This window comes from Suricata suricatta, chromosome 14, assembly GCF_006229205.1.
Source record: "Suricata suricatta isolate VVHF042 chromosome 14, meerkat_22Aug2017_6uvM2_HiC, whole genome shotgun sequence".
Taxonomy (NCBI): domain Eukaryota; kingdom Metazoa; phylum Chordata; class Mammalia; order Carnivora; family Herpestidae; genus Suricata; species Suricata suricatta.
The window spans coordinates 16,781,138-16,796,690 of NC_043713.1; the positions used below are offsets into that span (position 1 = coordinate 16,781,138).

A 15,553-nucleotide genomic window follows, 5' to 3' on the forward strand; every position below is an offset into this window, starting at 1 on the left:
GTGGAACATGCACAGAAATGATGTGTGCATTTTCCAGACCTGGCCCATAAGACCCTTCCACACTCATGCCCCCTCCGTTCTCTTCTTCTGGCTCAACAGAGAAAATCCTGAAGGCAAGAAGGGGGGAAACTCCAGGAAAGGAATGTAGGGGGTGGAGCAACATGTCCACCTCATCCTGCCCGCTCCAATGACACCTACTGATCCTGCCGGGACAGCGAGCTGGAAACAGACTTGTGCTCTTTCTTCCCACTGAAAACCGCAGGTTTAGCAGTTAGCTTCACTCATATACGATATAATCAATTTCCAATAAACATAAATCCTACATATGCACAGAGAAAGATGTCAAAAGGAAATGAGCAGTGATTATCTCTGGATAACAGAGAATTTCATGATTATCTACATTTTTTTCTTTGGATACATTAAATATTTTTGTTTGGAAATTAAATTTCTGTAGAAATGCCAAAAAATACCTAAGAGAAATTTAAAATCACAAGCTTAGGAATCTAGACTTATGTATTTCTAAAATAAATAAGCCATCTTTGGTCATCATAAAAACCTACGAGTTATATTTGAGTCAATCACAAAGGTGTGTAACTGTACACCTGGGAGACGTGAAGAGGACACTCTTGTGTAACATGCAGGCAACAGCTGGGGGATGAGAGGAAGAGAGAGCTTTTATTGATCACTTACTACTTACAAGCAAGCAGCTGTCAAAGGCAGTTTCACCTGCCTCTGAAGTTATGGGGCATTGAAGAAAGAGAATGCCACTCTATAAAAACAGTTTTTACACAGACCTTCACCAAAAACTTCTTATCTCTGTTTCCTCTAAATAATAAGTGTTCGCACAGATAAGCAGCAACCGCCATACCGTCAAGAAACACATGACCAGGTGGGTGACTCATTTATCAGATGCAATGGGCTCCAAGCCGAGCAAATGGACTTTCTGAAGCATGTTATTACTTTCATAAAATCTACGCATGACATCTCGGGAGAATTAAATATTTAACTAAGGTGGCTTAGGACAACGAAGACGTTGTTTGGCGTCGGACTGTGCGATGCAGAGAAAGCACAGGCAGGGAAGAGGTGAGGCTCAAGGACTGAAGATACTCTCGTGACTTTCAGGGTCTCTTCCTGGGATTGTTCATCGATGGTGTTTGCATTATTATGGCACAACAGGGATGATTCTGTGCACTTGACCTGCGTTTTGCTTTTCCACCTTGTTGTCTGATTCTTCTTGAAGGCCTACACAAGATAAGGAGTCCTGGATGGGGGGCCAGAGCGGATGTCCCAGCTTCTGAACAGGTGGTTTTCTGAAGGCTCGTTTGTAAGACGGTTGTTTCCAGCTCAGAAGGCCGCTCGCATAAACTGTGCCTACATGGTTATTACCAAGTTCCCGTGCCCACCCACAAAGCCTATTAAATACATAATCTATCAAACTTGCCCTCTGATAAAATAAGGCTCCAATTCAAACTCAAAGTATGCTAGTAGAATTTACATTTTCTCCTGTGAATCTGCTTGGAGGAGGTAACTTTGTGTATTTTATCCCTTACTCTTCACAATGGCCGCTGATCTCACCCCCAAAAGGGCCTATCTGGGTTAGGAAATAATACTCTTCCCCACATGATCTCTGATGAGCCCGGGTATCACATACACTGTAAGATTTAATGGATGCAGAGATGAGAGGAAAGAAAGAGGCCAAGTTATGGAGCCAAGAAGGCCTTTATTGGGATCTGCAATTCCCGGGCAAGGTTCCGCGACTCCGGGAGAGGGGAGTCAGGAAAGTCACTGTATTGCATTAGGAGAGGTGGAGTGGCTCAGTTGGTTAAGCATCTGATTCTCTACTTTGACCTTCTAACTCTTCATTCAACACAAAGGTGACAAGTGACATTTATGTTCAATGCACTGTGATGGCAGACAAGAACACAAAAGTCATCAAGACACCTTCTTCTCTGGCCTCGACAGTCAATTGCAGAGGTTAGACATATACATACCTAGGATGCACCTGTGACGCAGGGCTGGAACAGAAGCCTAAGGTAGGTGTGGTGAAGAGACAAAGACACAGGATGTCACAGGAAAGGAGCCCCAATACTGGACTGCATGTCCACGTCAAGTTCATATAACCCTGTGAACAGCAAAAGCCCCAACTCACAGGACTGTCCTCTGTAGCTGTTCACCACTGTCAGGGCAACGCAGAACCTTCTCAACAAGTGCAAGTCCCAGGGCTACCAGCTCCAGAGAAAACCGCAGACGCATCAGACTGCACATACCCTAAATTCCTCCACCTCTCCTAGACTGCGAACCTCAGGATGCCATGGAGAGAAGTCCACAAATGGGGACCAGGAAGAGGATGGCCCTACAGAGCAGAATTATAAACGTAATGCTCAAGGTGACTTGCAGAAATTAGGTTGTGTGGTTTTAAAGCGTGTCCGCAGGGGCCCATGGGTGGCTCAGTCAGGTAAGCGTCCAAATCTTTTTTTTTTTTTTTTTTTTTGGTGGTAAAGCCACATTTTACTAAGATAGTCAGTGTCTTATATATCATGGGTGGTTACATTTTTTCTTTAATGATTAGATAGTTCAAGGTCCTTGAAGGAAAGACATGTTCCAAAAGGGTCCTTCTTGTCAGGACAGTAGTAAATAACAGGAACAAATAAGTCATCACAAGGGAGGGATTCCCTAACAAAAGTCTGTTTTTAAGCATAATATAAGCCTAAAGAATTTTCTTTGAGGAGATTTACATTCCTTAAGGCCCTCCAGCAGTTATTCATGGGCCAGATGCTTATCCTTTAAGAAGTACATCTTTGACAGAGGTTTCTGTTTACTCCCAACTACAGACTACGAGCTAGAGACAAAAATAAAGTAAGGGAAAGCTGGAGTTACTGACTGACCCAATCCAAGTCTTGATTTTAGCTCAAGTCATGATCTCATAGTTCACGGGATTGAGTCCCGAGTCGGAACCACCCAAATAAGCCATTTTTGTTGTTTTACACTGACTGAGGCTTCATCCTCTGTGCAACACAGGGCAGACACATCTAGCAGATGAGTGACAGGCTCGCTGGGTGACGGGAACAAAGGGAGACAAATCCAGAGAGAGAGGAGGACAGGACTGATTACAGGGTCTGCAACACTGTCCACCAGATGAGAGCAGTGGCTCTAGGGACAGAAGACATGGGACCAGTTGCAAAGCTATTCGCGGGCAGGGGTTACACAGTATGCCGGGTGGGAGATGGCTTCTGCAAGGCAAAGGAATAGGCACGTCCTCAAGTTACCAGCTTTGGTGTAACGGGGGCTGAAGCTCTCTGATGGGAGAAAATAAAGGAAGGAGAGCAGGGCTGAGGTTAAGGGAAATAAGAGAACATCTTGATCTGGATCTTGGGCTTCTTGCTCTGAGTTCCCCTTGCCAGTGGGCAGGCAGAGATGTCCAAGAGGCAGGCAGAAGTGAGAAATCAGAGCTTGGAAGAGAAACGGACCTCGAGCGTGACCATCTCGTCTGGCACATAAAGAATAAACCAGTGTAGTTCTTTCCTGCAGGTCAGCCTTATCTTCTCAACTCAACTGTGTGGTCGCACTGTCCAATATGGTAACCGCCAGCTACTCGTGGCTACTTAAGAAAAACCAATTACAGTTAAAAGTCAGTTCCTTAGTCACATTAGCGACATTTCAGGTGCCAAACAGGCACATATGCCTAGTGGCGGCCTACCATTTGGACACTGCAGATACGGAATTCAGAACATACCCGTAATCACGGAGTTTTCCTGGATACTGCTGCTCTTAAAGCACAATGTCAATGCAAGAATGAAGCACAGTTTGAACATCTTGTGAAAGGAAGGAAGACAGAAAGAACCAAGGAAGGGAGAAAGGAAGGAAGCCCTACTCTTAACCCACTTAACAACTTCGAACAGTGCAGAGGAGTTAAACTATGGAATCCAGCTCCGTGGAAATGAAATGGGGGGTTCTCATCACGTGTTCTAAGGTCAAGACGTCCTCTGAAATCCTCAAGACCAGCACGCAAACTAAGTGCTTGCCCATTAATAGCTGAAAAGTCTAACGAAGCAAATACTATACAGTGTGGTATGGTCCCTGCCTCTAGACATTCTTTAAATCATTATATGGATAGAGGAACAGCAGGAATGGCGGCCTAACCGAGAGTGTGAAAAAGACCTGAGCGTGTGGATGAGGAGGCCAGAACCGTAACCAAGGAGAGCTCAGGCTGGCGCCACATTTGTGGGGAAATGTATCTAGAAGACAAGAAGAGAGGAAGACCGTCAACAGGCGTTCTGGTCTCTTTAAGAGAAGGCATCGTGGGTAATACTCAGAGGGAAAGGGCATGTGAGGAAAGGGCAGTGAAACTCAGATAAGGGCGGGGAGCTGATGGAGGGAGCCAGAGGGAGGCCCTGGGGGTGCAGACAGAACGGCCACAGGACAGATGGCTAGCAGGGGGGAGGAGACTCCCGGAGAGGGAGGAAGCCACATCCACCGCTCCACAAACCCAAGGCCGTTGTTGCAGGAGCACCGTAAGAGAGTGTTGGGTCTCTTGCCAATACCCCCCAGCTTACACTGACTCCCGCACGTGGGTCCCCTCCCCTCTCCTCCCTTCCCCTTCTAGAACTACGTGCAGTTTTGACCTGTGCCTTGATAGTGCTAGTTTTGCATTTCTTTCTTTCAGTGGTAACAGTCGCTGTCCCTGTTTCTGACTTCTGAGTAGAGCAGAGCCACAGCGTCTCAGGCTCTGTGTGGAGAGCACGAAGCTGCATCATTTTACCTGGAAAATCAATCTTGAAAGAAGAGGTGATGGGGGGCATGGGTGGGGCTAGCGGTAGGTGGAGGTGTTCGGGGCGGGTGGTGGCTAGGATCAGTCACATACTAAGTGACATTCTCATTCCCCTGGGCCTCACACCTAACACGACTCAAACGTACACTCCAGTGAGAATGCAAATTCTTCCACGTGTGGACAGATTCTCGATGAGAGATATTCAATCCTCGGATGCCAAAAACCCACAGGAATTCGGTGACTGTGCAAACAGGACAGAAGGGTGCCCTTGCACAGTGGCTATGAAATGAATGAGCTGGCAAGATTTCCAGCTCAAAGGACAGAGTCATTCTCTTCCACTAATTACAAATTCTCTTTTTACCAGAAGACTTGGTAAAGCTCCATGCAAAAGGTCTTCAAATAATCCATTTATCAATGGTTCTTTTGTTCCAGACCTCTAATCACAAGACAGGAAACATATCTGAATTCCCCCAAGATCACTAACGCAAGAATTATCTTGTGTTTACAGTTCTAAAAATGATCTAATAAACAACTGCACTTTGTTGAAAGCCAAAAATCCTAGCTCAAAATCTGAAATTTCTGTATTTTCCATGGGGCTCAGAACTGCGGCCTCTCCCAGTGGAGCGAAGTCTGGGTTTCTTGGTGGAATGTGTAGTTTGACAAGAAGGCACTGGGAAAAAATCTGAATTTCAGGCAGCGGGGGCTCCGAAGGGCCCCCACGAACACAATCCACAAGCGAATACTGTGTCCCAGATGTGTCTGTCCCCAAGTAGGATCAGAAACGTGACTCACAAGGTGCCTGGGTGGCTCAGTCGGAGAAGTGTTCGATTTTGGCTCGGGTCATGATCTCACGGTTTGTGGGTTTGAGCCCAGTGTCAGGCTCTGTGCTGACAGCTCAGAGCCTGGACCCTGTCTTCAGATTCTGTGTCTCCCTCTCTCTGCCCCTCCCCCACTCATGCTCTGTTTGTCTCAATAATAAATAAATATTAAAAATTAAAAAAGAGAAAGAAATGTGCCTCGCATCTGTGTGCCAGCAGCTCCGGAGGGACGTGTGTGATCAGAGCCGGTAAGAAACGCACTACAGTGTGGCGGTTTAGATTTTACAGGGAGGAAATGACCCGGTGCGTGGGTCTGAAGCCTCAGGACTGGCATGTTTACTCTGCAGGCAAGTTGAACAGACGCAAATTATAATCATGCAGAAGGCTGCGTGGTGAGAACAGGATTTAGCTTGAGCTTCCAAACACACGCTGCGTTCATCTCCCCAATGGGGCGGCCCTGCCACACACACGCTCAGGCTCCTGGGCTCCGGACGGGCCTTCACACAGCAGCCCCAGAGACCCCTCCAGGCTCTCCCTCCCCCGAGCTCCAGCCCACCGGTGCCCTCCTGTTCCCAGGCTCTGCTCCCACCACAGGGGGTGCGTGCCCACAAAGGACGAGGCTCCCCCTCCATGAACTGCGACCAAAGTCCACCCTGCCTCCTGGAGATCATACCCAAGTCGCCCCGCTGTGGCCGTGGATGTTCCTAAACCCTCCGACCACATACTTACAGAGCATTTCTTGGTTTGCTCCACAAATACCTTGTTTGCTTCTGGCTCAATCCTCAAGAGGTTACTAGTCCCAACTCCTGGACACACACGAAAAGCTTCTGAAGTAACGATCTACTCGGGCTCCAGCCCTGGAGCCTTCCTGCCCTCACGCTTCGGACTCCATTTGAGGCCAGCGGGAGAAGGAGCCTGGGAGAACGGGGGTCTCGAACCAGGAACATCCTGGATCTACAGTTGAGTCACCTCCCCCTGTGGCCAAGAGAACCCGCCACCATCCCGGAGGAGTCAGACACAAGGCATGAGGAGATGTCCCAACTGTGAGAGCAAAGAGGCTATGGATCATGCTATCAATTCCACATCTCGGGCTGGGGACACCTTTACCCACTGCCAGGGCCACCAAGTGGCTCTTTGGTTCCCATCTCCTACTTGTTCTTCAGTCCCCCGCTAACATAGCACGTTTTCTGAAAACGCCTTTCCAGGGCTCCTCGACTTGTTAGGTCCTCCCACAAAAGGTTCCCACAGTGCTCTGGGTTTCTTCTCTCGTCCTTTATTGTTGTTGCTTTTAAAATCAGCTATGTGCCAAAGACGACGCTCTCGGAAGGCAGGGGCCAGACGGCAGATCCCAGTGCGTGCAAGAATAATGGTCCATGCACAGCCGGTCAAAGCCAGAGAGCAATCCTTTGGCTTGCTTAGCGCGCCTTAGCCAACACCCTAATAAAAAAAACACTCAGCACCTACACGTCCCAACAGGAGTGAATGACTGAGTGAATAAATGACATCGATCCAGAGCAAAGTTCTAGAGTGAATTACTCAACAGTTTGCGAGCATTTAGAAAGGAAAACAATCTACAGCAAGGGTTTGCCAAGAATAAGACAGGCACTCTTATGTCCTTTAATGATAAGATTGGCAGCACTAAGGTATGCTGCAGACCTAGTGGACAGAGACTTTGACCAACCCTCGCTCAGGTTCTTCTAGACAAGATGATGACATATGGGTGAACAGAGAGTGAAGTTCAGTTAAGACTTAGTTGTACGTAGTTGTTAACTCCTGTCTAATGCACAATGATTAGAGGGTGCCTGGGTGGCTCAGTCGGTTGAGCGTCCGACTTTGGCTCAGGTCATGATCTCAGAGTTTGTAAGTTCGAGCCCCGCGTCAGGCTCTGTGCTGACAGCTCGGAGCCTGGAACCTGCTTCATATTCTGTGTCTGCTCCTCCCATGATCATGCTCTGTCTCTGTCTCTCAATGATAAATAAATGTTAAAAAAAAAAAAACTTTTTTAATTAAAAAAAAATAAGGCACAATCATTAGAAAACCCCAGGGAGGCGGGGGCAAAGGGGTGTGATATGTCACTGGGCTCTGGTATGAACTCCGGCCCAGGTAATTTGGTGAGCCTAGAAAATTTGGATGAGGAAACTGATGGCAGGCTCATCTGCTCTGGAGCTGATGTACAACCGGGTACACAAGTGGATAAAATGTCAGAAAACTGGATCAGAATCCAAAAAGATTTCATCAGCGTGGGTGATGGGCCGGATTCTGAGGATGGAGTTTTCCAGTGGTGTGTGCGCCCAGCTGCCCGAGGCAATGCAGAGGGCAGGATGGAAGGGCATCAAATGTGGGGGGGGGGGATCTTTGGGGTGCTGGGGTGCCTGGCTGGCTCAGGTAGTGCAACATGTGACACTGGGTCTCAGGGTCATGGGTTTGAGCCCCACACTTGGCATAGAGCTTACGTTAAAAAAAATCGTTGGGGCAGATACAAAAATGCTGATTTGACAGGGCACATGCACCCCATGCTCACTGCAGTGCTATCAGCAATAGCCAGTTTGTGGAAGGAGCCCAAATGTCCACTGACTGATGAATGGATAAGATGTGTGTACACACACACACACACACACACACACACACACACACACACACACGGAATACTACTTGGCGATGAAAAAGAATGAAATCTTGCCATTTTCAACAACCTGGATGGAACTGGCGTGTATTATGCTAAGTGAAATAAGTCATAGAAAGGTAGATACCCTGTTTTCACTCGTGTAATTTGAGAAACTTAACAGAAGACCATGGGGAAAGGGAAGGAAGAAAAAAAAAAGGTTACAGCGAGGGAGGCAAACCATTAGAGACTCAAATACAGAGAACAAACTGAGGGTTGCTGGAGCGGAGGGAACGGGAAGGAGGGGTTAAATGGGTGATGGGGATTAAAGAGGGTACTTTTCACAATGAGCCGTGGGTGTGTGTCGTATGCAAGAATGAATCCCTGGGTTCCGCTCCTGAAGCCGAGACTACACTGTATATTAACTAACCTGAACTTAAATTAAAAATAAAAATAAAAATAAATCTTTGGGGTTTTATTATATTTCAAGCTCCATATGACTCAACACTGTGACAGTATACCACCTGCACTATTCCAAATCCAGAGAGGAGAAAGCCGCCGCACTGGACCCTGGGCCAGCATCATGTTTGACGCCAAGATGCATGACTCAGGGGGAAGGCTGTTGTTTCGCTTTGTTTGAGGACAAAATCTATACAACAGAGCGCTAAGCGGCCAGAAGGATGAGGATGCGTGCCACACACAGCTTTGCAAACCAAGCTGCAGGTCACGTGGAAAGAACAGGAGGAGAGCGCGTCCCCGGGGGTGCCACCCTCCACGTGAGGAGAAAGGAGATGTGCGTACGTGTCGAGACACAAATATTTGTTTGCATGTGCGGCAACTCTGTAAGGACACAAGAAACTAGAACCACTGACTGACTCTGAGGACAGACACGAGCTGTCTAGGGCCAGAGCTGTGGGAGGGAGACAGACACACCGAAATGTCACATGGCACAGCCTTCTTACTGTCTTTAATTTGAAACCATTTAAACATATTAACTCAAGAAAATGTTTTTGAGAATCCAGGATAGTTAATAAACAAGCAAACGTCACATGAAGACTTAGGAACGTCTAACCTGGCTCAACAATGACAAAAACGAGCGGATTCGTTCTGTTCTGTAGGAAGAGGGTGGGGGGTGGTAGAGGCCAAGTCATTTTATGTTACGAGGCTGCAGAGAGCAAACCCCAAACCAAGGAGTGAAGGCCGCAGAGAGGCAGGCGCCTACGGAGGGAAGGAAGTTCTGGTCGTTAAGCCTGGTCAGAGGCAGAGCAGGTCAGCACCGGAGTGACAGCAAAGGCCTGCCGCTTGCCAGCAGCACTGTCGGGTAGGAAGAAAATGAACCAGATGGTCCCTGAGGTCCCTTCCCAACTATGAGACGGTAGCTTAGAAGACCTGCTCACGAGGGGTCGAGAACTCAGACCAAACACACGTATGCACGGTCATACAACACTTCCTTTGTACGTGCAGCTCCTCCAAGACAGATAACCGTAATTATGATCCCCATCTCCCTCCCAGTGAAACCAAAACGCGTATTCGTATGACAGAACACCTCTTTCCTGCAACCAGGTTCAAGATATCACGAATGAAATAATCAATAGAAAATAAGAGCATGTATAATCAGTATGTTTTCTGGTATCTGTTTGTTATTCTTATTCCACACCTGAGGCCGAAAAGGATTCATGATGGCTAGCTGGCTCGACGGAGGTATTTAAAATTCCATTTTTAAAGAATAGCCATGGGGCGCCTGGGTGGCTCAGTCGGTTAAGCACCTGACTCTTGACTTGGGCTCAGGTCATGATCTCATGGTTTGTGGGGCTGAGCCCCGCATCAAGCTCCACAACGACAGTGTAGAGCCTGCATGATAGTCTCTCTCTCCCTCACTCTCTGCCACTTCCCTGCTTGCTCTCTCTCTCTCTCACAATAAATACACTTAAAAAACGTAAATATAAAAACAACAAAAGAATAGCAAAACGTGTAGGATGGGCTCCTCACCGGACGTGCTCTACAAGAGAACAGCCAGGTCACTACAAAAAGTTAAATGAGAACAACAGAAAAGCCTAAACCACCGGCTCCAAGAGACTGTCGGGATGAACATCACCTTGAGAAAGGCTGCCAACAGAACTGAGCTGTCCCCTTAGAAACTTCAAGAAGCCACAGCACCCAGGGCTGCAAACCTAGGACAGCGGCAGGTGTCAACCACAGGATGGCGAGACGGGGCTGACATGGACCCGCTGGTGGCCAGGGCCCCAGAAGCAGCCCCTTACTTGAAACCGTCCTAATCTCTCTCCACCTCCCGTCACCTTGTGTGGCTCAAAGCCAACCGCACACCAGAGCGATGTTCATTTCCTACCGGTAACAGTGAAGACAAAATCCCCATGGTCGGTTGGCTCCACGTGTCAAAGGAAACAGCATGTCGGATTATCGTTTTCCGTTGGGCACAATCACTGCCTCTTACAAGGCAGAACTCACGGCCTTCAAGTGTGCAAACGTGCGTTACCAGCTTTAACATTTCCGCCGAGCCTCGGGACCCAGCAATGCCATTTTATTAAATCCCAACACTAATCACTCGTTAACATCGTGACTGAGAAATTCTATTTCCTGGCTTATGGGAATTTTAGCTTGTATTCTGAATCATGAACTTGAAAAAAATAATACTTTTAAAAATAGGTTATATTATATTTTTCAGTTTCCTCATAGGAAAAAAAAAATAAGACTAAAAAATTTCATCTCAGTACTCACTTTTTGATTTTTTTTTTTTTTCCTGAGAGAGACAGAGAGAGTGCGTGCACAGGGGAGGGGCAGAAGGAGAGAGAGAATCCCAAGCAGGCTCCTTGCTCAACACGGAGCCCTGTATGGGGCTCGATCCCATTACCCCGGGATCAAGACCTGAGTCAAAATCAAGAGTTGGGGATGCTTAATTGACTAAGCCACCCAGGCACCCCTGCCCTTTTTTCACATTTAAAACTGTCAAAATCAAGCTTTCTAACTTTTTTCCAAACTATAAAATAATCCCAGTTACTATGTGGGTATGTACTGCTTCAAAAGGGATGTACAACTATGCAGCGCCAAGACGAACGTGACAAATGCTGTTTCCAACAGAACGCTTTTGGAGGGGAAAACCAACAGGAATGTTAAGGGATTCTTCTTTAAATAACAGCTACAGGGAGCTGGACCGAGTCATTGTGCCACTTCTCTGAAAGACCACCTGAAATATTTTAAATTTATTTATTTGAGAGAGACAGAGACAGCATGAGTGGGGGAGGAGCAGAGAGAGAGAGAGAGAGAGGGGAGAGAGAGAGAGAGAGAGAGGGAGGGAGGGAGGGAGAGAGAGAATATCCCAAGCAGGCTCCGCGCTGTCCACACAGAGCCCGATGTGGGGCTGGATCTCAGGAGCCGAAAGATCACGAATGACCCGCGCCAAAATCAAGTGTCAGATGCTTAACCAACTGAGCCACCCACCCAGGCGCTCCTGAAATACATTTTTAAATATTCACTCCCTTCACAGTAATATTTGGGAAATTTGATTATTTGTGAATTTCCCCCAGGAGGAGAGAAATTCCTAAATAGAATAGTTCCTTCCACGGTGCCTGTACCCCTCTACCTACACACGCACACACGCTTCTCCCGGATCAGAACAGGGTCTGGGCCACGGGAGGCCCAATGATCCATTGAGTCACTGCAAACGGTGTTTGCATTTAACCCATCCTGCCCTGGCAGCGGCTTCCCTGTTCCAGACGCTGCTTGAGACTTACCGGGTGCTAAAAGGCGCTGTGACTGTCACATCGCTCTGTCTCTCGTGGGTACCGCACACCCTGCATTTCCCTTCTCGCCCCTCGGTGCTCTCGCTCTGCAAGGGAGTTGTACTCAAGAGAACAGCAGAGGGTTCCACACGGCCTCGCTCTCACTCTGTGCCGACCCACGTTCATTCACTGCAGAATCGTGCAAAGCAAGGACCGACGGTGTACAGTTTTCACTTTAGGAACTTTCCTTGGACTTGTGGCCCTTTTTTAAGGTCCACATCACATGTTCATGCTTTCTTTATTTTTAAGGATTTTCTACTGAACGTTTTTATTTCTTTCTTTTGTCCATCAACCTCTGTTGAAGGCTATTTTTCTCTGTTATTTGAAATTAACATTGAATTTTAATGCCAAGCACTCTGTACTTGGTTTTGACTCTTGATCCTTGATGACATATATAAACTTGCTTTTTCCTTCAAATCTTCCAATGTGTGCCTTAGGAGACACACATGTCAACCTCTCCCCCACTAATAATTTAAATCTCTTCAACTATAGGCCCTGGGACACATTTTGTACCTTTTACAAAGCCCCTGATATCCTTTAGCTCCAGCTGTAAAGAGCCGGTTATATTTATGAGGCTGATTTTTTAAAATTACTATCAAACGAGAGACCGACTATAGGAAGACAGATACCAATCCATCACAGGATGATAAGGCTTCTGATATAAACCCTCCCAACACGGCCCGGACACGCTCATTTCACCTCCGTGCCCCAGAACCCCAAGGACAAAGGAAGACCATCAGCCCCCCTCCAGGTGCCGCTCACGGTCACACGGGCGCATTTCCCGTACTGGGCGGGTGCTAGTTGGCTGCACGAGGTTATCCGGGATCACGTGCTAAGAAGCCATGAGGACCGGCATGGAGCATCCTCCTGGAGTACCAATTTTTCTGGAAGTCTCGATGAGTAGGACTATGGTTCTCCCGAGTGTGGACCCCTGACGACCAGCACCGGCATCAGCTTGCCACTTGGTGGGAACGCTCAGGCCCCACCCAGACTTCCAGACTCACTCTCTGGGCTCAAGTCCAGTGATCTGTGTTCACAAGCTCCCGGGTGATTCCAAAGCACAATCAACTCTGAGGGACAAGGCCATATGGGAACAAATAAGGAAGTTCCGCGGAGTAAAATGAGCCACTGGCCCAGGTTTGGAAGATTTCCCATTTGCAACTGGTGGGTTGGGACTCATCCAGAGGGACAGGTGCAGGCCCCTCCTCGCAGGGACACCTCAGAGGGGACGTGTGCAGACAGCCGGCAAGGCTTCTGAGGGCAGAGGACCCCCAGGTCTGCGTCTCCAACCCAACCCCTTCCTCTGACGACCCAGCCCTGAACCTTACCCCCTTCTCTCTCTTTCTCTCTCTCTCTCTCTCTCTCTCTCTCTCTCTCTCTGAGCCAGCAACACTGACAAGAGTGACTGGGGTCTACATGGAAAGCTGACCAGACCCGGTGGTCCTCAGTCCTCTGCTCCAAGGCCTGGCAGGGCCCCACGAAATTCTCCCCAGGGATCCCTCTGGGAAAACTCCTCCACCAAACGTTACCAAGGGTTCCTCTGTGGGGCGCGAGCAGGCGAGACTTCCACTTTGGGTATCGTTTTCTGTCATGCCTGGGTTGTTTCACTTCCCTTTATTTGCCCAAAGTGCGTTTATTATACTTTCAAAATAAGAAATTAAATTGTTTTCATGAGGAAGTAGAACCACTTTATGCCTCAACAGACTCTTTTAGTGTCACCCAGTATTTACTGAATCTTGCCGATCCCGTCTTTCTGTCCCATGGAATAGACTCGGTTTCATCAAATAGGAGCGAGCAGCGTATTCACACGGTCCCCCTGCCCACGGCAGTGGCAGTGGCCTCGCCCTCTTCGTGGGCCCAGCCCGGAGCGCTCGGGCGTCCTGGCTGCCCCGGTCCAGGGCTCACCCTGCTCGCGGTCCTCGCTCCACATGCTCGCGCCGCCTCCTCTTTGCTCTCAAACCACTCAACTCACTATTAACACCCGACCCTGTGGGCCCAGTACTACTGAAAACGCCAGTAAGCCTCGTCCAGGCAAGTGTGCTTTCACCGCTCACATGCACACACACACACACACACACACACACACACACAGCCCAGTGAGGCCAACCCCCGTCTACAGCTTTGCCCGTCACGGCCATCCCTTAAGTGACCAAGCCGCCGTGACTTCTGCGCTTCCACACCGCTGTTGGGCCTTCGTATTTAGCAACCGCTACTAGGAGCCCGCTACGCTCCCAAAGTTTAAAATCTACGTTACGACAACTCATCCCTGACCCAAAGCAAACCTGGGCACAGGGCACATCCAAGCAGAAGGAGTAAGAGTGATGGACCTGGACAAACCGTGGAGGAGGAAGCAATGGAAGGACAAGATGGGGACAGGCTGGCCACACACAGGGAGAGGGGTAGGCAGGCAGCACCCCCCCCCGCAGGTGTCCCCCGAGCAGGTGGCGGCACCCTCTCCGCACCAGCGATCTGTGTGGAGGGGCCCCACCGGCCTGAGAATCAGTTCAGGCGAGCATGTGAGGAATGAACATTTGGCAAAGGAAGGGCCACAAAGACACTCTAGGAAGTTATGAAATCACCTGTGGGGGTTTTTAAAAAGTGGATTTAGATTCTAATCTCTCTGCCAGTTGAGGTATGGCCTGAATTCCCTCAGAGTCTAAGTTCCAAGTCCTCTTCTACCTGGGGGCGTCTGGGATGTACAGGAACTTACCAAGGGCAGGGGAAGAAGTGAGGCCAGATGGCAGCAGGCAGGAAGGCACTCCGAGCCACCACCCCTGAGGAACCGAGGCCCCCCGGAGCGGAAACCAGTGCCCTGGCCTTGCTGCCTACGGCCCCAGACCCTGCGTGACAACGGCCAGCAGGCGGGGCCCGCCGGCTGACGGAGGGGCCAGTCACCTGTCCTCCTCCGAGAAGACTGGTCGTCTATTCCCTCTCTACTCCTAAGGAAATAAGCAATGCAAACCAGCTACCTCAGATCTACAATACTCCTGTCAGGCCAAATGGTTGATGCTTTTTATTTTCTCCCTTTACACCCTGGAAACAAACGGTTCGAGCCGGTAGTTAGAATTTATCAACGCGAAGGTCGATGGCACCAGTCAGCAGGGAAGACAGCAGGTGGATGGACAGGCTGATTGCAGAACTGAAATGTACCCACAGAGAATGCTGTGTTATTCAGCCATTTACGTTTAATTCTTCAACGAAATCTTTTAACAAAAAAGGAAACCTATAAAACCTCAAAGAAAATCCACCTTCTTTCCATAAAGTAATCGAACAATGCTGTTCAATATTCAATACCAGGAAGAGACTGACTCAGACAAAATGCACGGAAATAAATTACCATCCCCAGTAAGCTTCATTTCTCACTAAACAATTTAAGAGAAACGTTCACAGATGCACATTTCTTCCTCCAAGAAAAATTCTCAACTTTCGTAGTGTTCGTACATGTTATGAGAACGTGTGCAAGCAGCAGAGCGGGGCAGAGGGAGGGAAGGAGGCGGTGGGAATGAGGAAGAGACAGAGACAGAGAAGCTCAAGCAGGCTCCACACCGCACGGAGCCGGACATGGGGC

The 15,553-nt window shown here is 48.6% G+C and overlaps 1 protein-coding gene across 6 annotated transcripts in view; it reads right to left on the reverse strand.

Annotated features, from left to right (window-relative positions):
• Nucleotides 1-15,553, reverse strand: part of NEDD4L (NEDD4 like E3 ubiquitin protein ligase) — a 334,157-nt gene that overhangs the window by 230,364 nt on the left and 88,240 nt on the right. The window lies entirely within an intron of this gene.